This window comes from Phodopus roborovskii, unplaced genomic scaffold (assembly GCF_943737965.1).
Source record: "Phodopus roborovskii unplaced genomic scaffold, PHOROB, whole genome shotgun sequence".
Classification (NCBI taxonomy): domain Eukaryota; kingdom Metazoa; phylum Chordata; class Mammalia; order Rodentia; family Cricetidae; genus Phodopus; species Phodopus roborovskii.
This window is the reverse complement of record NW_026126598.1, coordinates 1806940-1831019: the sequence shown is the minus strand read 5'-3', so window position 1 is coordinate 1831019 and position 24080 is coordinate 1806940. Positions and strand designations below refer to the sequence as shown.

Below are 24080 nucleotides of genomic sequence, written 5' to 3'. Positions count from 1 at the left end.
GTCTTTGTGTGAAGTTCAAGGGAGCGGGTAAGCAGTGAAGACCAGAAAGCACTGTGGACCACAGACTATGAGGATCCTGTGATTTCATTTAGAGACAAGAAGACTAAGGAAAGTTTCAATGTGGCATGACTGGCCAGAGGCACACACTACTTCAGGGTGGGAAGGAAGGGGACATGTGTGTGCATGCACGTGCTCATGAGCACACACACACACACACACACACACACACATATGTAGAGGTCAGGGGTCAACCTGAAATGTCAGTCTATTCCTCAGGTACCATTCACCTTGTGTTTTATGACAGAGTGTCTGATTACACTACAGAGCTCACTGATTTGGTGGGGCTGCCCAATGTTTGAGCCCTTGGCATCTTCCTGTCTCTGTCTCCCCAGAGTTTGGATCACAAGCATAAGCCACCACACCTGGATTTTCTGCATGGATGCTGAGGACTGAATTCAGGTCCTTGAGCTTATGGACTAAGCACTTCACCAAATCAACCATCTCCCTGGTCCCTATTTGCAAATTATTACTCTGTTGAAGGAATAATATATGTTTAGAATAAACAGGAACTTTAAAACTCAACTATGACACCCCCCACCAAACAGCCCCCTATCAACTTAGTACAGATTTGCTGTTCAGAGTAGCAGGTCATGAAGAGAAGGGGACCTTAAATGGCTAAGGTCTGACCGAGAGTAAAGGGACTTCAGACCTGGCTTCAGTTACTCAGGGATGGAGATAATGGGAAGTTAGACAATGTGTGGCAGAACACGCCTGGATATGAGCACTAAGCCCCACTCTTCCGCAGAACAGCTAACGTACTACAGTTCAAATTACCTGTTATATATTTTATAAGTATCCAAAAGAGGGAAACTTGCAGGCTTCAACCACATGGCAATGATAATAAGATACAACTGGAGTTATCAGATTTGTATTGGGGTGACCTGCCCCCACCCCACCCCCAGCCTACACACACACACACACACACACACACACACAAAACCATTGTGTGTGAAACAATTTTTTTTAAATGTTTCAGGAGGTAAAAATGCCTGAAGCTCCCATTTGACCATCACACACTACACACAAGTGTGAAGTTATTACACACTTACCCACATATCTATACAACTAAAAGAACAACATTCTTAAATGACAGCAGTAGCTGGTTCTCTCTTGACATTATAATCCCAGCAAGGGGTTAAAACAGGGCGATTTCTCTTAACTCCTCAACTTTAGAAGAAAAGAATAGTCTTTTCCAACCTTCTCTTTGCTTTTCTAAAAAAGAAGAAATACAACAATGAGCCAAGAAAGCCAGCTGTCTTTCAGGGCATGTTGGAGAGACTTAAGCATGTTTTGCTGAGCCCAGAATCAAGAAGAGAACAATTGGAACAAGGCTACCTAGCGTGTGTGTGTGTGTGTGTGTGTGTGTGTGTGTGTGTGTGTAATTTAAATTTGAAACAAGCTTGTTTTACATGTCAATCCCAGTTCCCTCATCCCCTCCTCCCCCACAAACCCCCATTCCATCCCCTTTCTGCTCCCCATGGAGGGTGAGGCCTTCCATGGGGAATCTTCAAAGTCTGTCATATCATTTGGAGCAGGGCCTGGGCCCTCCCCCCATGTGTCTAGGCTGAGAAAGTATCCCTCTATGTGGGATGGGCTCTCAAAGTCCATTCATATACTAGGGATAAATACTGATCCACTACCAGAGGCCCATTAGACTGCTCTTATATTCCATAATGCCCATGGCAGCATCTGCCTTCCATCCATTAGATTCTCAGGGAGGGATGGAAGCCTGTCACAAAAGCCCTCTCCTTCTGCATGAGCCCTGAGCTGGGAGAAGTTGGATTCATGAGGTCATGACATCCCTGCTGGACTCTGCTCACTCCACCCCAGAGAACATGGCATCCTATCTGAAGTCAAGCCAAAGCAGACACCAGAGACTTTAACTGTTGCCTTCTTCCTGCCTCAAAAACTGGTCACCCATCTCCAGGACTTTTCTAATTACCCCTTCTTAGAATTCAGACCTCAACTCTCCTCTGTTTGTAAGTAATCCCTAACCCTTCCTTGCCAGCTGTACAGACCCACAGGAAATCCCACCTCAAATCATCATTCTGATTGCATCCAACCATCAGTGACATGCTAGCCCTGGGAACTTCTATCTTAAAAACGTAAATCAAATGGCTGAGGACAAAGACCCAAGATCAATTCTCAGAACTTACAGTTTACAACATGAAAAAGAAGACAGTTAAGAGCTATGGCTATTCCTTCAGAGGACCCAGGTTAAGTTCACAGCACCCACATGGAGGCTCCCAATCATTTGTAATCCAAGTCAAGGGAATCTGACACCCTCTTCTGGCCTCCATGAACATTGCACACACGGTGCACATATATACATGCAGGCAAAATATACATACCGAACATTAAATATAAATAATAAAGTTTAAAAAGAGAAAGAGAGTTAGGTGTGGTGACATATAGTCATAATTCCAGAGTTGTGGAGGGAGAGAAAAGAGGATTCCTGGGGCTTGCTGGCCAGCCAGACTAGCCTACTTGGCAAGTTCCAGGCCAGTAAGAGATTCTGTCTCAAAATAGGGCAGGCGGAAGAACAGGATGGCTCAGCAGGCAAAGGTAACTGCTGCCAAGCCTGGGCACCTGTATTCACTTCGCAATGATAAACATTCTCAAAGTGCCCTTGGTGGTTTTGTTGGGACACACACACACTGCTCTACATCTGTCCCCAACACAGCACAGGATGCAGAGGATGCTTAAGGTATGACTATGTCACAGCTGTTGCCCCTGGTAACCCCTTCCACCCAGGATGCCATGACAAGGAATGGTGCCTGGGTAAGAGGGGATGGACAGATGAGTCAGCAAGGTCCTCCTGCTAAGGCATGAAGAAACGTGAAAGTTGGTCTGGGGAATCAGCTCCATCCTTCAGTGCTTGCTACACAAGTGTAAGGAAATGAGTTTTATCACTGAAGTCACACTTAAAAATAGATTAGAATAAAACAATAAAAGCATCATGGCGCATGCTGGTAACCCCAGTGTGGAGAAGATGGAGACAGGAGGATCTGAGAGCCATATCTAGCCTCCTTGCCAAGCTCCAGGCCAATGAGAAACCTTGCCTCAAAAAAACAAGTTGGACAGCACCTGAGGAATGATGTGCACACACCTATTCTCAACATCACACATGCATGTGCGCACACACACACCTGATATGATTTAAAAAATAAGTAAAATTTATTCCATATATCGTGAATGGAAACATATCAGGGAAAGACACAGGGCTTGAAGTATGGGAACTCAAAACTGATGAACATATGTGACCTTGGGACTCCAGGACTCAGTATCAGCCTTTGACTTGGAACTGAGATCACCACAAGGAATAAGTACCTGTTAGGTAGAGAAGATATGACAACATAAAATCCAAATTCCAAGTCTCAGTATTCATCTATCTAAAAAAATTATTATGCATATGGGTATCTTGCCAGCACGTATGGAGGTGTACCACACGGGTCCATTGCCTACAGAGGCTGGAAGAAGGCTACAGAGGCTGGAAGAAGGCATCAGATTCCTGGAATTGGAGCCACAGATGGTTGTGAGCTGCCATGTGAGAGCGGGGAACTGAACTCAAGTCCTCTGCAAGAGCAGCCAGTGCTCGTAACTGTCAGCTGGCTCTCCAGTCTCCATCACTCATCGAAATGACACCTTCAGGGCTCTCTGAACCCCAAGAGGAGCATGGACAACCAAGTGCTATCCAGTCTCATATAAGAAGAGCAGAGGCCAGGAGCACGGAGATCAGAAAAAGACTGAGCCATGTCCCATTCATCTTCCAGTGTGTGTAAAACAGCCTGTAAAATGTCATCTTGGGAAAGCTGCCTTTAGTGGTTAATATTTTTACTGTCGAGTTATTACACGTCTGCAACTCCATTATCTTGGGATAAAAGACACAAAAGAGAGCCTTGAGACATGGGGATGGCTCCTCAGGGGATCTTGGGAGTCACTCATTTCATTCTCCATTCAGAAGAGCAGGAAGGATGTAAGCTAAACCTACCATCCTGCACCCAGCCCGCCATTTGTCCATCAGGCTGTGAACAGTGAAGGGTGATATGTGGTCTGCTGTGACCTTTCCCAAACCAAAGACTGTGCCTATACTACAGATATTACTGCTTACAAATATTCACAGAAAAATCCAGAGATTCCAGATTTAAACAGGCAGAGGATCAGTTGTCATAGAAACCAAACACTTTGTTGTAGGTCTTACTGCATGTTGCAAAATCCACTAAGATACAGCAGGGATGCAGATGGTATTTATTTATTTATCTTTAATTTACAAGTTACTTTTAGTGTGTGCTCACGTACATGCAAACATGCATACGGAAGGCAAAGGACAACTTGAGATGCTCTACTCTCTCCTTCTACCATGTCGCTCCTGGGAATCAGACTCGGGTTGTCGGGCTTGGTGGCAAGTGCCTTCACTACTATGACTAGATTTTGCTTTCTAAAATATGCAGATGGAATCGGGATACACGCTCTTATCTCTGCTTCCTTCTATCACTATTTCAAGTTTAGTCCTTGCTTCTGCCTGGCTATATAGAGGCCCCAAGCTTTCTTTTGGCTCCTTCTAGCCAGAGCATTAGAGGAGGCTCAATAGCAGTTAATCACTTCTTCCATGCATTACTACAATTGTATGGGTTCTCAGGGCAAGGTCTCTTGAGGCAGAACAATAACCAGGGCTCCTCACTCCCCACCCCCAAGCTAGTTTAGCATTTGCTTCCCCACCCCCCCCAGGAAAGTTTTTAAAGATTCTATTCTAATTGGCCCAGTCAACATAGCAAGTTCCAGGCCAGCAAGAGCTACATTGTAAAACCTTGTGTCAAAAACAAAAATTGCCCTGAGTTTATAGTTATAAACTGTAGAAAAATTATTTATCCTCAACATTTATTCCTCCACATCAGACCAAGACTCTAATCACCTTAGCACTCTTTCAGGAAAGCTTCTCTTCCTGCTGTGAGCAGATAGTCTGGGGCCCAGCAGGTCTTATCTGGTCTTCCTGTCACCATGCTGAACACTTGACTTCTGAGTCTCTGGGGCTAAGAGCCTTCAAGAATGACCCCAAGGAGCCTAAGTTCTCCAACTCTGTCTTAAATTCACACAGTCTCTCATAAACCAAGTTAGAAATCCCAGTGTGTTCTGCTTCCAGATAACCTTTCTCTGCCTGAGGCATCTCATCTATAAAATAAGAATAAAAAGCCCCTTTGTTGAACAATGTTGTCAAGACCCAGGAGCTGCCCTAGGTGCTGAACACAGGGCAAGGCCACACACAGTCCCCACACTCATGGGATTTGAAAGCTGGCCTGAGAAAGATGCTTAATTGAAAGGATCACACAGTTTTATAATAAAGAGCTTGGTCGTGGAAAGAGCTTGAAAGGAAAACAATAAAACAAGAAAAAGAACAGAAAGTGAATACAGAGGTGCAGTTAAGAATGGAAGCCACACATGCTGAAAATAAGCAGGGTGACCACAGTTCACTTCTGACATAAATGTTACGTTCTAATTCTATGCTCAGGGAAAAAATAGTCTATCAAAAATAAAACTTTTAAAATATTTTTCCCCAGACAAAAACTAATGGACTTGCTAATGAGTTAAACTAATTGAAAGAATGTTAAAGGGGGAGGGGGAGACACAGAGATGGCACAGTAATTAGGAATGCATGTGCTTTTAATCTGAATTGGGATCTAAGCTTCCATGTCCTGTGGCTCACAACCACCTATTATTACTCCATCTCCAGCAGAATCGGTCACCCCTCTTTTGCTCCCTTGGGCACTGCCCTCATATGCACACATACACACACACATTGAGGGGACACACATGCACATACAGATAATTAAATATTAAAAACTAGAAGACTTTGAAAAGGATGTTTGAGGAATAAACATCGAAGGAGAAGAAATAATGAGGCAGAAATAAGAGCATGAGGAACAAAGTAACTTAAACAAGACTAAAATTAACATTTTTGAGAGTCATAATTGCTCTTTAACATAAAATAATAGTAATATGTTCACATCTGAGGCAAATATAAAATAGATGGCAAACTAGAGCAGATGGGAAGGAGTAATTGGGAATATAAGATTTCATGGACTATATATTAATACATCTAAAGCAGTTATTTACCTACAGGTGGATTCGGATTCTTTGACACATATTGCAAATACCAGCTGTGATGGAAACACATAAAACAACAAGTGTTTAAATTTTTTTAAACACCTTGATGCCAAAGATAGAATCCAGACTTTGCATGTGCTGAGCATGCATCCTGTCACTGAGCTACGTCCTCAGCATGAACATTTTATTTATGACAAGATAAAAACAATCAGCTCATAAACTGAGATGAAGTGTTCGACTGGCCATACAAGAAGCAGAAATGGGGGAGAGAAATGGAGAGCATGTGGGAAAATAGATAACAGCAGGACAGTACCTTCCAATCTAATCCTACAGATAATAATTCTAAATATGAATGATTTGCATGCATAAATTAGTACACAGATCACCAAGCTGTTTTCTAAAAACCCAGGTCCAATGGTCTATTCAAGAAATTCAGTATAAGTATAAATGCATGGGGACACTAAAGATAGTTGAGGAAAGAAAGATCCACCATGAAGACCTAATGAAGTTGAACTGCAGAGTCTGTATGAATCCCGAAAGAGATAAGGAGAGATGCTACATAAAGGCAAGGAGCCTGGGAAATGGTTCAATTAATAAAGTATCTACCACAGTAGCATAAGGATCTGAGTTCAGATCCCCAAACCCTCATAGAATTATGGCACATTTGTGATGCTAGCACTGAGAAGTAACACAGGAGGATCCCCAAGATTTGCTGACCAGCCAATCAAGCTGAATTAATGAGCTCCAGATTCAGTGAGAGACCCTGCCTCAAACACTACAGTGGAGAATTACTAATGAAGACATCTGATACTGACCTCTTGTCTCCAGGTGCACACACATATATTCATATGCATATGTGTACACACCCACATGAAACATATAAACACACACATACATAAGAAACATTGTTAAAGTTTTCCAGATACATAGGTATAAGTGGACAGAGCTTCAATGCAGAAGAAACTAAAGCTAATAGAGAAATTACACCACTATGACATTAACACACATTTCTCAGTAGATAGAGATGACCCAAACAGCACCATCAAACCATGTGAACTCATCAGAACTATAGAGAAGTAGATAATACACTACTTCACTGATCACAGGGTGAGTGGTCACCAAGAGAGCCTTGATTTTAAATGGTAGATCATGAAAACCAAGGCTACAGATCCCCACAGCAAGCCAGCTGTCACTACCACCCTGCTCAGTCACCTAAGAGGATTTTCTTTGTTCTCTGTCTTTGAACGTCATATGCCTAGTAAGTTTTGCTTGTGTTTCTCTTCTCTGTGGTGTATGACCTTCTTCTATCTAAATTTTGGTATCTTTTGTTTCCAAACATTTCTGTAGCCCTGTGTCTGAGGCAACCCATGTTCTCTTTCTAACGTTGTCTAACTTCACTCTCTGCTGACCTTGGTCATTCCAACTTCTGCAACTGTATATATGATGCTGTACTTCTTAATAAACTTGTTTGGCCTAAGTCATCAGGTTATGCAAGGCTTCCTGAACCTAGTTATTGCTTTTGTCTTCCTTATTTCTCACCCTAGGTCCTCCCACTTGACACCTCACCATTCGGGGAGGTGTGTTCAGGTCAACGGATAAAGAGAGAACTGGATCAGGTGTGTAGTACATGCCTACAGTCCCCCACATTTAGGAAACTGAGGGAGGAGGATTGCCACAAGTGTGAGGGCAGCCTGGGCTACACAGTGAGACACTGGAGAGTGTGGGGGGGTGTGATTAGAGGGATCAAGAAAGGGGAGAGGAAGGAGAGAGATGGGGCTGGGAATGAAGGAGAAAGGGGGAAGAGAACTCTCTGAGTTTGCATCTTTAAATCATTTAAAGACTACTTAAGTATTGTTTGATTTCAGGAGAAGAAGCTTCTGGGCCAGAGAGATGCCTAAGTTGGTAGTTTACTTGCATAAAAGCATGAGGATGTGAGTGAACCGTAGCACCCATTTTTTTTAAAGCCACATGAAGCAGCATACATGTATAATCACAGAGGTGACGCTGACGATCCTCGGGCCTCACTGGTCAGTCACTAGTTGAATGATGGAGTTCCAGATTCTGTGAGAGACCTCATCTTAAAAACAGACAAATGATAAAATAAGGTCTATATAGCAGCTAAGGAGGAATGGCTTCTGGGGTTGTCTTCTGGACTCTATACACTCTTATACACATATGCACTGCACCTGCACACACATGAGCACGCACACACACACACACACACACACACACACACACACACACACACACAGGAAGAAAAGAAATTTTTGCCAAAAACTACTGTGAGCTGTGAAGGTAAGGAGTTCAAGTCTCAGTGGCCAAGAGCTTTTCTCTCCAGACTTGAAGAGGAAAACTCGGCACAAACAGCAACCTACCCCTCACCTGCTTTAGAGCATCCACAGAAAGGCCTTGGCTCAAAAACCCAGCAGGGCCAAGTTTGTCTATTGCTGCCAAGAGGAGGTTAGATGCCCAGACCCACAGACTTGGGGAAGATTTCCAAAGAGACCTTTGGCTTAATTTTTAATTTCCAGGCCCTCATTCTGCTGCATATTTACTCTGTTCCTAAATATTACCACCATTTTATTGCTCCCTGTGTCTCTGTGTCTGTCTCCCTCTCTCTGTCTGGTGTGTGTGTGTGAGTGTGGGTACTACATGCACCCATGTTTACAATCACTTGTACACACTCTAGACTGGCTGGCTAGTGGACCCCCTGAGGATTCACCCATGTCTACCTTCCACGCTGTAGGATTACAAGTGTGTGCAACCCTGCTGATGTCCTCACATGGGCTCTGGGGTCTGAACGAGATCTCCTCAACCCACTTAGTGCTCTTCAGTTACAAAGCTTGCAAATTCAGGAGAGATTTTTTTCATGCTTACTGGATTCTGTACAAACCACAGGCTTGAACTGGAGCCTGGAAACAGAAGGGCATGGGCCCTGTCCCCCTGCCTCAGTTCTATCCCTTCTACTTCCCTCCTTCCACTTTGTACAATGGTTAATTCTACCTCCCACATTCCGGGACACACACCCTGCGATGGGCACTTTACCCATTAACAGTTACAATGGATACTAACTGCACAAATCCTGCGAGAATCAGATTGGCCAACTCAGCTGGCTCCAAGTGTAAACATGGCTGCCAGCAGCCCACTCGAATGTGTGAGGAGAGGTGAGAGGAGGGAATTATCAGAAAGGAAGAAAAATCAGAAAAGGAAGGATAATTATCCCAACCTGGGAAAGCAGCCCACAAGGTGTCCACCATGTTGATATAATTAAGAGAGTGAGAATTTCAAACCAGCTGCCTTCTCATTAGTGGGGACTGATACCATGTTCCCTGGGAGCCAAGAGTCAACACATGGCATTTCCTCATTTGGGTTCCCGTAGTCCAAACTTCTCTCTCCTCAGTTAATAATCACCACATCTCTCACCCAAACTCTTCTATGCACAAACTCTCCTTTGTTGTGAAGCAGAGGGCGTCAGACATGGGCTGTGACTCTGTGGGCCATCTTCTAGAGCCACCATGGTAAGACCTGGTTATGGACGTATGTGCTGCTAACTTTACCAGCCACAATTTAGGGGCAGAACTAGCCCTGTGAATTCCTAGCCATTATATATTGCAGTTCTCTTCCCTGTCCTCAAGTGATCACATCTGAAGGGTTTCTCCTTTGGACACCTGTGGCCAGAGGACATTGTTCTTAGCAATCCCAGCATATCACCAAGGCTCCTGGCCTCCTGCCCCACAAAGCCCCTGCCCAAATGCTTCCTTGTGGGTTCATATAGTGTCCCTTCATATGACAAAGTGGACCATGGAGAGAAAATCCTCAAACACCAAACACTTAATTATTCCCTTTTCCACATGAACATAATGGTCATTCACTTAGTGCTGCATTAAAAACTGGGTCAATGGGTCCAGTTTCATTCGTTCGTCCAGTTAACACGTTCAGGATGAGATGCTGTAGGTACACATGTCAGTGATGGAGATGGAGTCTCCACCTTCATCGGGCTCGTTCTACTATGAGAAACAGAAATACAAAGGAAGAGTAATAGGTCAACTGATAAGTATGGTATTATCAAATGCTGGCAAATGGCACAAATGAAGATAAGAAACTGGAGAGAAGAGGTGTGAGGCCAGGTAAGAGGCAGACCAAAGATCAGGTTCCTCCAGGTGGTGTGAGATCCTGCACACAGCATGGTTCCACTTACCCTGATTCTTTCAGTGACACATTCAGATGTCTTTTATGGGCTTACCTTAATTTCCCAGTGGTTTTTGGTTTTGACTAGATGGAAGGGGTTCTCTCTAATGCACCCCTCTCACTTGCCAAAATCACATTCCTTCCCAGTTAATGGCTTTGGTTTTTCATTCAGTAAAATATCTATCAGTACTGGGAGGACAGAACAAAATGGCTACCATGGTCAAGGCCCAACTTGTTCTTCCTACCTGACCCTGACTCACCTCTTCCTCCCAGAACTCCCTCAGCCAGGGTGCTAAGCTTTGCTGGCTTCTCTGTACAAATGGAGGGTGCTCTCCAGCTTTGTTTCCATGGTGAGCTGCCCCATAGCCATCAGGACCAAAGCTAAGGTGCCCCAACTCAGCTAACAGAGTTTGGCAGCTGTCCATGCTCAGCCTACTTTCTTCCTACACCTGCCTTGTGCAGGAAAGTTCAGGTAACCATAAACAGGGCCTCTCTTTTCAGTCCTCCAAGACTTGGTAGTTAACTTGAAAACACATTAACATCTCTAATACCTAAGGTAGCAATCTTCCCAAGGAGGATTTTGTTGCATTGATTTGTTCATCAGGCTTTGACCCATTCTTTGTCCTAAATTCTGACCTAGAAGAACAGGCTATAGCTATCCATGACCTCCAATTTCCACAGTATGTTCCAAATCACTCACCCTCCCCTGTCCACCCCGATCCCTGATGCCTGACACAAATCATAACACTAAGTCCAGGGTTAGATTGTGTCAATCAGTTCTGAGCTCTTCCTAGAGATTTTTTTAATAAAGGAAATGGGAAAGATCCCCCCTCACTTCCATCCTCACAGGGGTACCCAGTCATTCTGAGGAGATGTCACAGCTGGGAGAAGATCGAAGGAAGTAGTGCAGGAAAACAAGAAGGAGACAGCATCCTGGCATCTGGCATTATCTGACCCCAACCTTCCTACAGTTGGCTTATGAAAGCCACGGCCCCCCCTGCATGCAGAGAGGATTTGAGGGTTCAGTCATCCCAACCTAAAACCAGGAGACTTGGAGAACACAAGTAGTTCTTCCTCTGGTTTCTGAGGCTCAGAGCTCACGGGAGATGGTTATGTGTCAGTCCACAAGCCAACCCTGAGTAATATCCATTATGGATGACCAAAATTTCATTGCATAATGGCTAGGGATGCAGTTCAATGGCAAAGAACATACCTAACCTGTGCAGTGTCTTGTGTTGAATATCCAACACCCAAACATCTCCATTGCATGTGGCTACATTACATTTCTTTACCCTTCTGTCTGTTGATGGACACCTAGGCCAACTCAGTGCCCACTGAGCACTGAGAGTCAGGTGTGCACCACCATTCCTGGTTTATGCGGTGCTGAAGATGGATCCCAAGGCTCCACTCATGCCAGGCAAATGCTCTACCAACTGAGCCACAATGAGGATGCATGAGCAAGTGTCTCTGTGCTGTGCTGATGTAGAGTCCCTTGGGTATACACTGGGGAGTTGTCTATCTAAGTTGCTCTGGGCTCCCTCAGAGTCCATCGACCCTTACTCACTGAGGTAACTCCACAGAAATTTAATGTTGCAGATGTGGACCTGAAAGCACCTTCATAAATAATAGGAGCCTTCATTGCTGCAGTCAGCTGTCTGTCTCTGTCACCTGACAGGCCTGGTCCCTGAGTTTTTGTGAAGTCAATTCACTGATTCTTCAACAAATCCACAGTCTGTGTTTCAGTGGACATGTGTCATCACCTCAGACTTCAACTAAGGGACACTATTGCTGGCACTAAAATATATTTCGCCCTATCTCTCCAGGTTGTGTTTTGATTTGGTTTGTTTGATTTGTTTGGTTTGGGTTTGGTTTGGCTTGGTGTTTGTTTGTTTGTTTGTTTGTATGTTTGTTTGTTTGTTTTTTGAGGCAAGTCTCATGTACTCCAGGCTGGCCTCAAACTCACTATGTAGCTAAGGAGGACCTTAAATATCTGCTCCTCCTGCCTCTATCTCCTGAGTTCTGGGGTTGCAGGTGTTCACTACCATGCTTGGTTTATGTGGTGTTGGGGATGGAACCCAGGGCCCCATGCACACATAGTAAGCAGCCTACCAACTTAGCTACATCTCTAGTTCTTCAACCATATTGTTCTGTGTGCTCGCTTTGTCCTTCATAGGAGAATAGCATGGGACAGCTGCCCTATGGAGATTCCATTCTGCTCACTCTGCCATCTGTTCAATATGCTCACTGCTGTAGATATTTCTAGAAGGCCAGAGTTTCCTTCTAATTAACCCCTGCATTCTTCATCACAATGGTCATCTGTCCCTACCCATACATGTGATGCTACCCTCAGTTCCTACCATCCTCCCATGCCATGCATACCACAAATACCCCAACCTGATTATAAATCCTTAGGACCTATCAATGTCCCCTAAACTCTACCCAGGTCACATTCGCAGGGACAGAGCACAGTGGTTAACCTGTACTCAAGCTTTCTGAGTCATCAGATCCCCTGGTGCTGGAGTTAAAGATGGTTGTGAGCTGCCATGAGGATGCTAGGAACCCTACTAAGGGCCTCTGCAAGAGCAGCCAGTGCTCTTAATCACCAAGACATCTTTCCACCCCCTCTACAAGGTGTTTTAAATATGGGTTTTCTTTATTCTGTATTATTGTTTATGTTTGGTTGGGGTTTTTGTTTGTTTGAAATGAGGTCTCATGCATCCCAAATTGGCCTAATACTCACTGTGTAAAATAGCCACATGGAGCCTGGCATTTGAGGAAACTTGACTCTGTTCCCAGGCCATGGCCACTCATATTTGGCTCCAGAATAAACTATATTTTTATTCTTTGACCTTGAGATTAGACTTGTGCATCTACACCAACACCTTGAACTTTTGACCCTCCAGAACCCACCTCCTGAGCTCTGGGGTTGTAGACACGACTGCAGAGAGGTGTATGTTTCTTCTCCTAATTGGTGCTGTGCTGAGAAACTAACCCAGACACCATGCATGCCAGAGGAGCCCTCTTACCAGCTGAGCCTCGTTCTCCAGCCCTGTACCATACTATCTTTGCTAAAGTACTTTCTCCAGTGAGGCAGATTCACTCCCCTCAGCAGAGCCATGGTATAAGCTCTGAAATCAGAGCCGGTAAGTTCTGTAGGACCCTGAGCACTGTTTTGTCCCCATGAGCTCAGCCAACAAAATGACACATATGTCCATCATCCCACATGGCTTTCAAATATAGCCATCCCAGCATGCAGTTATCCAGGGCTCTTCCCCCACTGTACCCATGGAGAAATAAGCCAGGCTGCCATCCATGTGCTAACTCATGGTTAGGCACAAGGCTGTCAGGATATCTCCAAAAGATATACTAGCCTCCATGTTTTCAGGGGCGTATGTCACTGGGAATGACATTTCTGAAAATTGTGAAGACGGGAAATGCTCCCTAACCCAAACCATGCAAGGTGACTCCCACCAGGAAAGTCACTTTGAGCTGTGTGAGGCCTCTGCATTTTTAAAAGGGTTTGGCAGTACCAGTGAGATGGCTGTTTGCCAAGGCTGTTTTATCCCCAGGACCTGCAGGGTGGAAAAAGAGAACCAACTCCTTCAAGTTGTCCTCTGACCTCCATATGTACACGAGGGCACATGTACATATACATGAGCAATGAATAAAAGAAAGCTAAAGATGGATGACACCTGAGAAATGACAGCTGAAGTTGACATACACATGCAGGTATCTGCAAGCACAATCCTACTCACACATAACCTATCTCCTACACACACACACACCAGAACATATAAGTGGGTAGTAAAAAAAAAAAAAAAACATGAGCTTTCCCTGCTGGGCCCTTATCATCTTGACCACGTGACGGGAATAAGAAGCATCATCTGTTCAATGGGAGGCTGTGGAACCCACCCCTCTGCTCTGAAGACCCGCATCCCGATGCTCTCAGCTGAGACAGAATTTATATTTCCCACCAGCTACAAAGGCAGCATCCGTTTATAAAATCCATATCAGTCTGCTGATAAGCATCAATAAGGCACTGAGTTGCTGGCGGTGAATCCCCTGAGTGTCTGGGGGAGACGTGAGAGTCTCGCTGTCTCTTGTTTAAAGTCATCACCTCTCCCGTGCAGGAAAAGAGCTTGTCAGCCATTGGTCCCTGATGTCTTTGGTTTCCCTGTGGACATCTGAGATATTTAAGAGAAAAGGAACACACTTTCGTCTGTAAAAGACGCTTGGGTACGCTTGGCAGAAGTCAATTTGAGGACAGTCCAGGAGTGGGAGGGGGATTAAAAGCCTGGAGTCAGTGTCAAAAGCCTTTGCAGGGACTGCATTCCCTGAGAATCTAGGGCACTCTTTTTAATACAGTGGTCAGAGCTCCAAGGCTCAAAGCTCAGCCCCACACCTATCTCACAGCTGCCCTACACGGCTTCTCATCAGTAGGTGTGGAGTTTAACAGCCAAGCCTTGAGGGGTTTAAAATACTGAAGGAATTGATAAGCATAAAGAGCCTGGTGCACAGTAAATGTTATTTCTTATCTCATGCAAGTTGATGCCTAAGAGACTGGGGAGACAGTTCTGTGGGTGAAATGCATTTGCTCTGCAGGTGTATGCCCCATAGATCTGATCCCCAGAACCCCACGTAAACTTGGGCGCACTGGCTAAAGGGGCTCGCTGCCCTCTCGAGGGATGGGTTTGGTTGAGAAGCTCTGCTTTAGTGAATGAGGTGGGGGAATGACTGAGGTTGGTTCCCAACATCGATCTTCCACCTCTAAGTACATGCGCACACTCAAACATGTGAACCCATGCAAAAACATGCATGCATACACACACACACACACACACACACACACACACACACACACACAAAGCCAGTGCCTAAGGTTGTGGATGTCCCACAATCCCAGGAGAATGATGAATGATGCCTGGGGTCCTTTCAGAACCCTCGTTCAATGGACTCCAAAGAGCCTCTGTCTTCCCTGAGCCATGATATCATTTTACAGCACCTTAGCCCCACTAGACCACTCTAGGGCTCTGTCCATAGAACACTTGCACAATGTCAGCCATGGTGATATGTGACCCAGATACACCAAGAAGAAAGGTTAGAGAGGTCCCCACCTCACCACAGAGCCTTCGCTCTAAAGGAAAAGTGCTCACATGGCAAGTAAGCCAGTATTCTCCTGCATACCCTTCGGACATCAAACAAACCTGTGGTCACATTTGCTTGTGTGTGCTTATGGGAGAGAAGCAGACAGGAAGACAGCAGATCTAAGGAAAGACCCAGCCATGCTGCAGTCCGTCTGGGCCTCCCTACTGGCTGTGGTGATGTCAAAACCCCATTCTTCCCCATAGCACTTACTGCAAGCCTTGAGTTTGCTGGGCACCATGGAAGGTTCTGGGGGCTGGGAGGTGACAATTGAGACATGTCTATGGCCCTCAGGGAATTCATCCATCATTCCAAACGAGGTGTCAGATGGAACATTTTGTCTGAGATATTGTGAAATCATCAGAGTCAGAACAGATTTTCAGCTGCAGCCGATACACAAAAACCACCTGCCTCATTGATGGTGCTGGTGAGAGTCTGACATTTGAGGTGGCCGATACCCCTGGCTCCCTAAGGATTCCTGTGAGTACTGGAGCTAACCCCACAGTCTCCCGCACACAACATCTACTTTAAACTAGCACCTCAAAGCTTGAAGTCCTCCAATGAGGTGTGCTTGCAATTACAGACATGCTATTATAGACACCACCTACATTCTAGAGAGTTCTTCTCAATCCAAAAGAACAAGAGGATGGAGGGAGCGCAACAGCCGGCTCCTGTCTCTTGGGGTATTACTCCTAGATGTTTCCACAGTTTGTGCCTTCAATAAATTCTTTAAAAAGCCTACTGTCCACCAGATCTGCCCAGGTGGGAGAAAAATCATTGCTAAGTGAAACAGGATAATCTTACCCTCCCACTGTAGCAGGTTTAAAAACAGGCTGGACTGATACCAGGCATCATCTAGGTGCTGTCTGGGTTTGGCACCAACTTGACTCTACCACGTTTGAACTTACTAACTGTCTGTGACATTAGGACATATGAAGGATGAGATATACCCTCTCCCAAGACCAAACAAAAATCAGTGAACTCAGCACAGAGATACTATCAAGGGGAAGTGCTCTGGCTCTTTGCATTGTAATATCCCCAATAGAGTCTGTCCTTACAACAGGACAGGCCCAAGGTGAAGAGCCACACACACTGGCCTCCCTGGAAGTGCATCCTTTTATACTTCACACTCCCTTGGCTGTTGACCCAACAAGAACCAATCTGTGTGCACCTGTTTAAGTTATTGTTTTTTTTTTCCTTAAAGATACCAGCAGCTCCTACAGCAGAAACCACAGTGGATGCTGTTTGCTGGCTTTCTCACAGTTTCACCACACTCAGCTGGCTTTCATACACAGCTCAGGACCTCTTGCCAAGGGAATGATGCCACCCACAGTGGGCTGGGACTGATTAACACTTGATGAAGATTCGAGACAATCCTTCACAGACATGCTTATAGATCACCATGACAGGACAAGTCCTCAACTGAGACTCTTATCCACATCTAAGCTGGGTCAGGTTGGCAGTTAATGCTAACTGTGACAGTGATGGTTCCTAACTTACATAACATCAATAAATTGGTATAATATAAAACCTATAATATAACATAAAACCTGTCACATTTTCACTTGGAGATGCACATTTCTTATAAGTCAATCACTGCTCTGAAAAGCCATTAGGAAGACCTGGGCAAAGGCTGACATTTGCCTTGCTACTGAGCTTTTGTATCCAGATCTGTATCTACCTGGAACTGGATCTAACATGTGTGTGACCTGGTTGAGCTCAGAAAATTGTTTCAATCATCCGAGTTTCTTGAGGATGCCAGTGGATGCCAGGGTAAAGCTGATAGCTCCATCAACACCTAATTACACTCAAGACAAGTACCAAAAAAGCATTCAGTTTCCTTCCTTCCCACTGAATTCCCAGAAAGCACGAGTTCTAGGAGACAATAAATGTATCCACAGAAGTCATAGGTACCAGCAACCATATCTACCCAGGTCTCTGTCTACGGAAGGAGAGCAGCAGGTATTCAACTGCTAGGAAAGGCAGGAAGTGTGGGTGCATAGCTCCTGGGAGAAGCTGGGAGGTATGTAGGTTTGAGATGGCTCACTCCAAGATCTCCCAGAATTATGCAGAAGTGGTTCCAGGATGCTTAGTTCTTAATTAGAGATGCCAAAGACAGAAAGGAACAAATGCTCTAATTGATATTGGAAGCGTAATGAAGTTGACAGAACAAAAGGTTGAGAATACAGCAGTGTGTATCCCCGGCCAACAAGAAATACATGACACATCTCCAACTAGAAATGCAACAATAAAAGTCCAAATTACTAGCATAAAGAAGGACAGAATTAGGCAATAACAGCCAAACTGCCTGACAACTTATTCTTAGCTGCATGGCTCCTGGCAATGGGGGGGAAGGAAGGAAATTCATGCCCAGAAATAGACTAACAGCGGGGCTTTTTTATAGGGAATTTTTTTGTGGGAAGCATTGTGCATTATAAGAGGGAAAGAAATGGCTTTAAATCTCTTTTGATTCTTCTCCGTCTCTCCATGTTCTTTCAAGTAAAATTCACATCAGTCTGAGGCCGGTGGATTTGGGTTTCTATGACTTGAAACAACAATGAAAATAATAGTTGCCTGTGCCAGAATTCATCCTCATTCTGTCAAATCCCCCCTCCCGTCTGCCACACCTGGCCAGTTCCCACTGCCTGAAGGGTGATGTCGACTCAAGTGTGTCTCCCCAAGGAGCCCGCTTAGAACACAGCTGCCTTCCACTTAATCTGCTTTGTAAGCCCAGCTACTTAGGGGGGGACTTTGATCACACAGCTGTGGGTGGCACACACTGACCCAAGTAAAGCTGCTACGGTGGAGCACACTGTCATTTCCATGGGGCTCCAGTGACCAACTCCCCCACACAGCTCAGCAAGCCATGGAACATTTTATCCTTTTCTCTGACATTCACCTCCTCCTCTCTCCCTCTCCCACAGACCAACTTCTTCAGTTCCCTGGGGTAGAGAAGTGTTTAAAATGTCAATGCCTTTTGATTAGCCTTTTAAGGTCTCATCACTGAATCCACCTGATACCGGTAAGCTGGGAATGTAATTATGGCGGCCAAAAGTTACAGGAGCCATCTTCAAGACCCACATATCTCTCTCCGTAAGTGTGGGAATCTGTCCACCATGGATGATGATGAATTTCTCTGGTTGGTTCTGGAAGCTACTGGCATAGAACACATTGTGGATGGAGTGAGAAATGTCCCCCGCAGGCTCCCATATTTGACCACTTTGTCCCCAACAAGTGGCATGTTTGAAGAGGTTATGGAACCTTTAAGAGGAGGAGATTTGCTAGAGGAAGTATGTCACTGGGGGTGGGCTTTAAGTATTTATAGACTCGCCCAACTTCCTCGGCTCTCTCTGCTTCCTGACTTTTGATAATATGTCACCAGCCAGCCTCATGCTGCTGATGCCATGCCTTCCCCGCCATTATTGAGCCCATCCCTCTGAACTGGTGAGCCAAAACAAACCCTTTCTCTCAAGTTGCTTTTATCATGGTGCTTGTTTCCTTGTTTGTTTATTTGCTTGTTGTGTTTTTTTAACACAGCAACAGGAAACTAATATACTATACAACTACAAACATGTAACAAACATAAAACCATCGGACAGAAAGATAGAAGCCTGATGATAAAATCATAATTATGATATGGAAATTGCCTTTCACTTCCATTCTTTGAAGACCTTTAAAGATACTCTTTAACAATGGGGAGGGGGGGGGGGAGGAGGGAAGCACACAGGGTAGCCTGAAATGCAAAGCCTCTTCCCAAGTAACCCAGTCCTAATCCTGAGAACCTGTGAATATATTACACAGTACAGCAGGGAACCAGGGCACCCCAGAGAGATGTCCAAATCCTAAAACCCCCACTGAGTGGGAGCTTGTTCAGAAAAAAAAAAAAAAAGGTATTTGTAGATAGAAGCTTAAAACAACCTCAAGAAAAGGTCATTTCAAGTTAGGATGGCCCTTGAATTCAATGACAAACCCCTGTAGAAGAAAGGCCATACAGAAATGAAGATAGTGAGTGAAACCACACAAGCCAAAGAATGCCAGGAGACACCTTTCCCAGTGTTTCTGGAGGAAGCAGGGCCCTACCACATGTTTATTCCAGATCCTGTTCTCAATAACTCAGATTAAAAGACAGCCTTTTTCAGGTGCCCAGTTTAACCACAGCTTTTCACATCAGCTCTTGAAATTAATGCACTGGACAAAGGGTTCTGAAGATCCTTTGACAATTCTGAAGTGTCCTGTCTGGGCACCCCTATGTGTGAGAACAAAGGTCTACTCAGCCCAGATATGGAACTAACAATAGATTAAAGTTCAACTAGGTGAGCCAATGAATTTTATTGGGGTTACTTACAGGAATATGGGTGAGAGGACATTTATAGGAGCAGAAATGACTCAAAGACAGCTAAACCACCAGAGCGAAGCACAGCATGGGTGAACAGCTCACAAATCTGGAAACCTGGAGCTCACTATGCATCCTTCGGGCAGCTCAATGGATTGGATAGTGTCATTTCCTGGTGGCTCAGTTGGTCTGAGCCTCTCCTAAGCATCTCTACTGGTCTGTGACGATCTCCCAGCCGTCTTTACTGCTAATATACTATTAGCAGGGAGGAGCCCAGCCAGGTGTTGGTAGCACACACCTTTGATCCCAGCACTCGGGGATCCCAGCAATACAGAGAAACCCTGTCTCAAAAAATGAAGAAGAGGGAGAAGGAGGAGGAGAGAAAGGAGGAACAGCAGGAGGAAGAGGAGGAGGAGGAAAAGAGAGGGGCACAGTGAATCTGGTCAGTTTCAGGGACTTCCTGAGCTATTTTGAGTTGCTAACTTCCCATATTAAGGAGTTTCCCTGCAGGATGGATTCTTCCACCAATACCCCATATCAACATTAAGGGCCTTTATAAGGGGAGGTGGAAGGGTCAGAGTCAAAGGAGAAGGTGCAATGATGTAATCAGAAAGGAGAGTGAGGGGGAGAGGGACAGTGAATAAGAGGGTGCAACCCTGTAGTCTTTCAAAATGGAGGATGGACCTGAGCTGATAAACAACTCCCGCACCCTTGTGCCTGGAGCAGGAGCTGTCTGTCAGCCAAGCTGCCCCTTCTCCCAATACTCTACAATCGCTGAGGAGCCTGAGCTCTGGCTGCAGAGATCAGTCCAGCCATAGTTGCTGCCAGAGTCACTGCTCCTGCCTCAGCCACAAAATCTCCAAGCAACTAGTGCAAGCTTTGGCAGACTCTCCCCTGAGATAGCCAAGCCATAGAGAACCATGGATGGCCTGGTTCCTGGTGTTACCCTCACCCTATCCAGGAGTAGGCATGCCTCCGAGAACGTCAGCAACAAGTCTCACTGATGTAACACCACGCTTATGACTGGCCCTTGGGGAAGCCTCGTGACTAGCAGATTTGGGAGCTAATGCATCTGCCAGGCTGTGATGGCAATCCACACAGGCATACCTGCCTCTCTTCTGATGATATGAGCATGATGCTTACCAAGGATCTCTTCTGCTATTGCAATATCAGTGCCCCAAAGTGTCCTTTAACTTCCACTCTGAGGATCTGAAAGGACATACTGCATCTTCCCCACAGTGGCCCTTGACAGATGTAAAGATCACTATGATGGCCTCTTCTTCACAGATGCAATGGCACCATCCTCCTCTCCACCTCGCGGCCCAGCTGGCCTCCCACTTCCTCCAGTCTTTTCTCCTATGGTTTGATTTCCAGAACCCTCCATCCCCTCACATTCTTCCTCCGGTCACAGATTTCCCAAAGCTCCCTTTCAGTTTCTACAAAGACAGAATTTGCCATCAGAGTGATGGAGTGGACTGTGGTATTGTTGCATTATTTTTTTAAGAGAGAGGACCAGAGTACAAAAACATATCTCTACTTTCCTCCCATATCTAAAATCAGAATGTGAGCACACAAGTGTGACATCCCCGCAGCCCCACAGTTGAAGGGGGGTGGTGGGGGCTGCAGTGAGCAGGATGGACCCTTCCACAAAGAAATAACCTCTACTCAACCTCAGAAAAGTCTCAGAGGAAGCGATGTGGACCTGGGGCCGCTCAACCTTGGGGGTTTTCACAGGCTAGAAATACAGATTTCTACATGAATTTGCCAAATTTTTCATAATGGTGTGGGGGCTGTTCTTGGTTGTCAACATGACCAATCTGGAACGAACTAAAATCCTAAGGACTGGACACATCTGTACAGGATCCTAATCTGGATCTTTGGGATAGGAAGATTAAACCTTTAATCCAGATCCAAGAGCCATCTTTCTCTTGCTTCTTCTTTTTTTTTTTTTTTTTTTTTTTTTTTTGTTTGTTTGTTTGTTTGTTTTTGTTTTCTTTATGAGGTACATTTTATTTATTTTTATAATTTTACATATTGATCCCAGTTACCTCTCCCTCCCCTACTTCACATGCACCCTGTCCACCCTCCCCTCCTACCCCACCCCACTCCACATGTAGACATCTTCAATCTGGGCCACACCTTCTGCTAGCAGCCTGTATAAAGGACATGGGAGAAGGAAACTCTCTCTCCTTGCCTCTTCGCTTCACTCTCACTGGAAAGTCCATTCCCTCACTGGCATCGTGCCTACTTCTCTGGGATTCCAGTGTACACTGAAGACCAGCTGAGACATCCAATCTCCTAGACTGAACAACTACTGGATTCCGTGGACTTTCCATTCACAGGCAGCCATTATTGCATTAGCTGGACCACAACCTATAAATCATTCTCTTAAAGCCCCTTTCTATATCTAGAGAGTCAGTCTATAAATTCTGTTACTCCAGAGAACTCTGGCGAATATAAAAGGTAACAAATTAAATAATAATAATGATAAGTAATTCATGTGCTGGGGAGACGGCTTTTGGTAAAAAACATTTGCCACAAAAGTGTAAGGACCTGAGCTCCAGTCTCCAGAATCTACTTAAAATCTGGATGGATATGAGTATCTGCAACCCCAGTGCTATTGCCAGGAGGTGAGAAGTGGAGACAGGAGACTCCTCAGAAGCTAGCTAGCCAGCTAGCCTGGACTGAGGAATGAAAAACGACAGAGACCCTGGTTCAAACAAAATAGAAGGCAAGGACTGACACTCAAGGTTGTCCTCTGTCCTCCACATGCATCCTGTGGCACCTGCCAGCCTGCATTCATACACATGAATGTACACGCACAAGAAAGAAAAGAAACAACTTCCATATGTATGAATGTGCACACACACATCCCTACACCCCACTAGGCTAAGTCTGGCCCTACGACTGCCTCTCTGTTGCTCTATGTGAACCACAGGTGCATTCTTCAATTCCAGTGAAACCACCTGTAGATAGCAACCCTGGCAGCTGGCAGGCCTGTTGGATCTCACTACTAATAATAAAGACCAAGGTTTCTTGCAGACAGACAGACATATAGACATACTCAGATACAGAGACACATGTAGACACACACAGACAGACATAAACACACAAACACATGTAGACACACAGAGACACATATAGACAAGAGAAAGAGGGAGAGAGGGAGAGAAAGAGAGAGAGAGTCACAACTATAAGTCTTGTTCCTGTTTTCCTTAGTTTGTGTTAGTTTCTCCACTCTCAAGAGATGTAGTGGCTGTTTGTAACTGGTCTCTGAAAGTCACAAAATCCCCAGGTCACAGGAGTGAGCTTGTTTGTCTCCGCAACTCCCATATTCTTAAAGTCAACACTTCACCCACTCCTGTAAGTCCCAGACCCATTGTGCCGAAATGGCTGGGCAACAGATGCATGGGTCCTTCTGGTGGTGCTAATGACTTTGTCATGTCACGACAACCCCTGGGGTGACACTGAAGCCAGTGCACAGTCCTCTAGAAAATTCCATCCATCCTCCAGACGCAGCAAAATATATTACAAATACAAACAGGGAAACCATAGCAGATGCATCGGAGCCACTTAATTAAATCCCAGGGTCTCCAGCAAAGCCTGTCTGAATGTAGCCCTGGGCTGGATGATCTGACAACTCGCTTTATTTGTGTCCTCTAAAGAGGGGACCCTACCTCATGAGGCTTACACAAGACAGCCAAGAAAAAAAGAAAAAGAAAAAAGAAATTCATCTTCCAAAATATCGTATCCTTCAGGAAGGGCAGAGAGTGGTTGGTTTTAATTCATTTTTGTGCATGGGAACAACTATGGATATGACAGAAATGGGATTCACAAATAGAATTCTCCAGGATAAGAGAACAAGGATCCCATCCTGCAGGACTCCACAAGGCTCCTGGGAGAGGCCCAAAGGCTCAGGAGAAACAAAGCAAGTCATTTGTTTGGGCCCATGTCAGCATAAAGCATTCAGACACCACCTCCCTAAGCCACTGTCAATGTCTGCTTTTTCTTGAATGATGTAGAGACAGAGAAACAAATATATTGGGGACATGGCTAAGTTGGTAAAGTCCTTAAAGGGTATGAGGACCTGCATTCAGATCCCCAACGCTAACGTAAATAACCAGGTGTATGGTGTGTACTTATAATTCAAGCGCCAGGGAGTGGAGACTGGAGGATTTCCTAGGACTTGCTGGCCAGCTGGTCTATCCAAATCAGTAAGCATCTGATTCAATGAGAGACCTTGTCTGAAAAATAA

The 24080-nt window shown here is 45.1% G+C and overlaps 1 protein-coding gene across 1 annotated transcript in view; it reads right to left on the bottom strand.

Moving 5' to 3' along the window:
• The window catches only part of Tmem132b (transmembrane protein 132B), a 232195-nt gene that overhangs the window by 10725 nt on the left and 197390 nt on the right, over nt 1-24080 (bottom strand). The gene's annotated exons all lie outside the window — the stretch shown is intronic.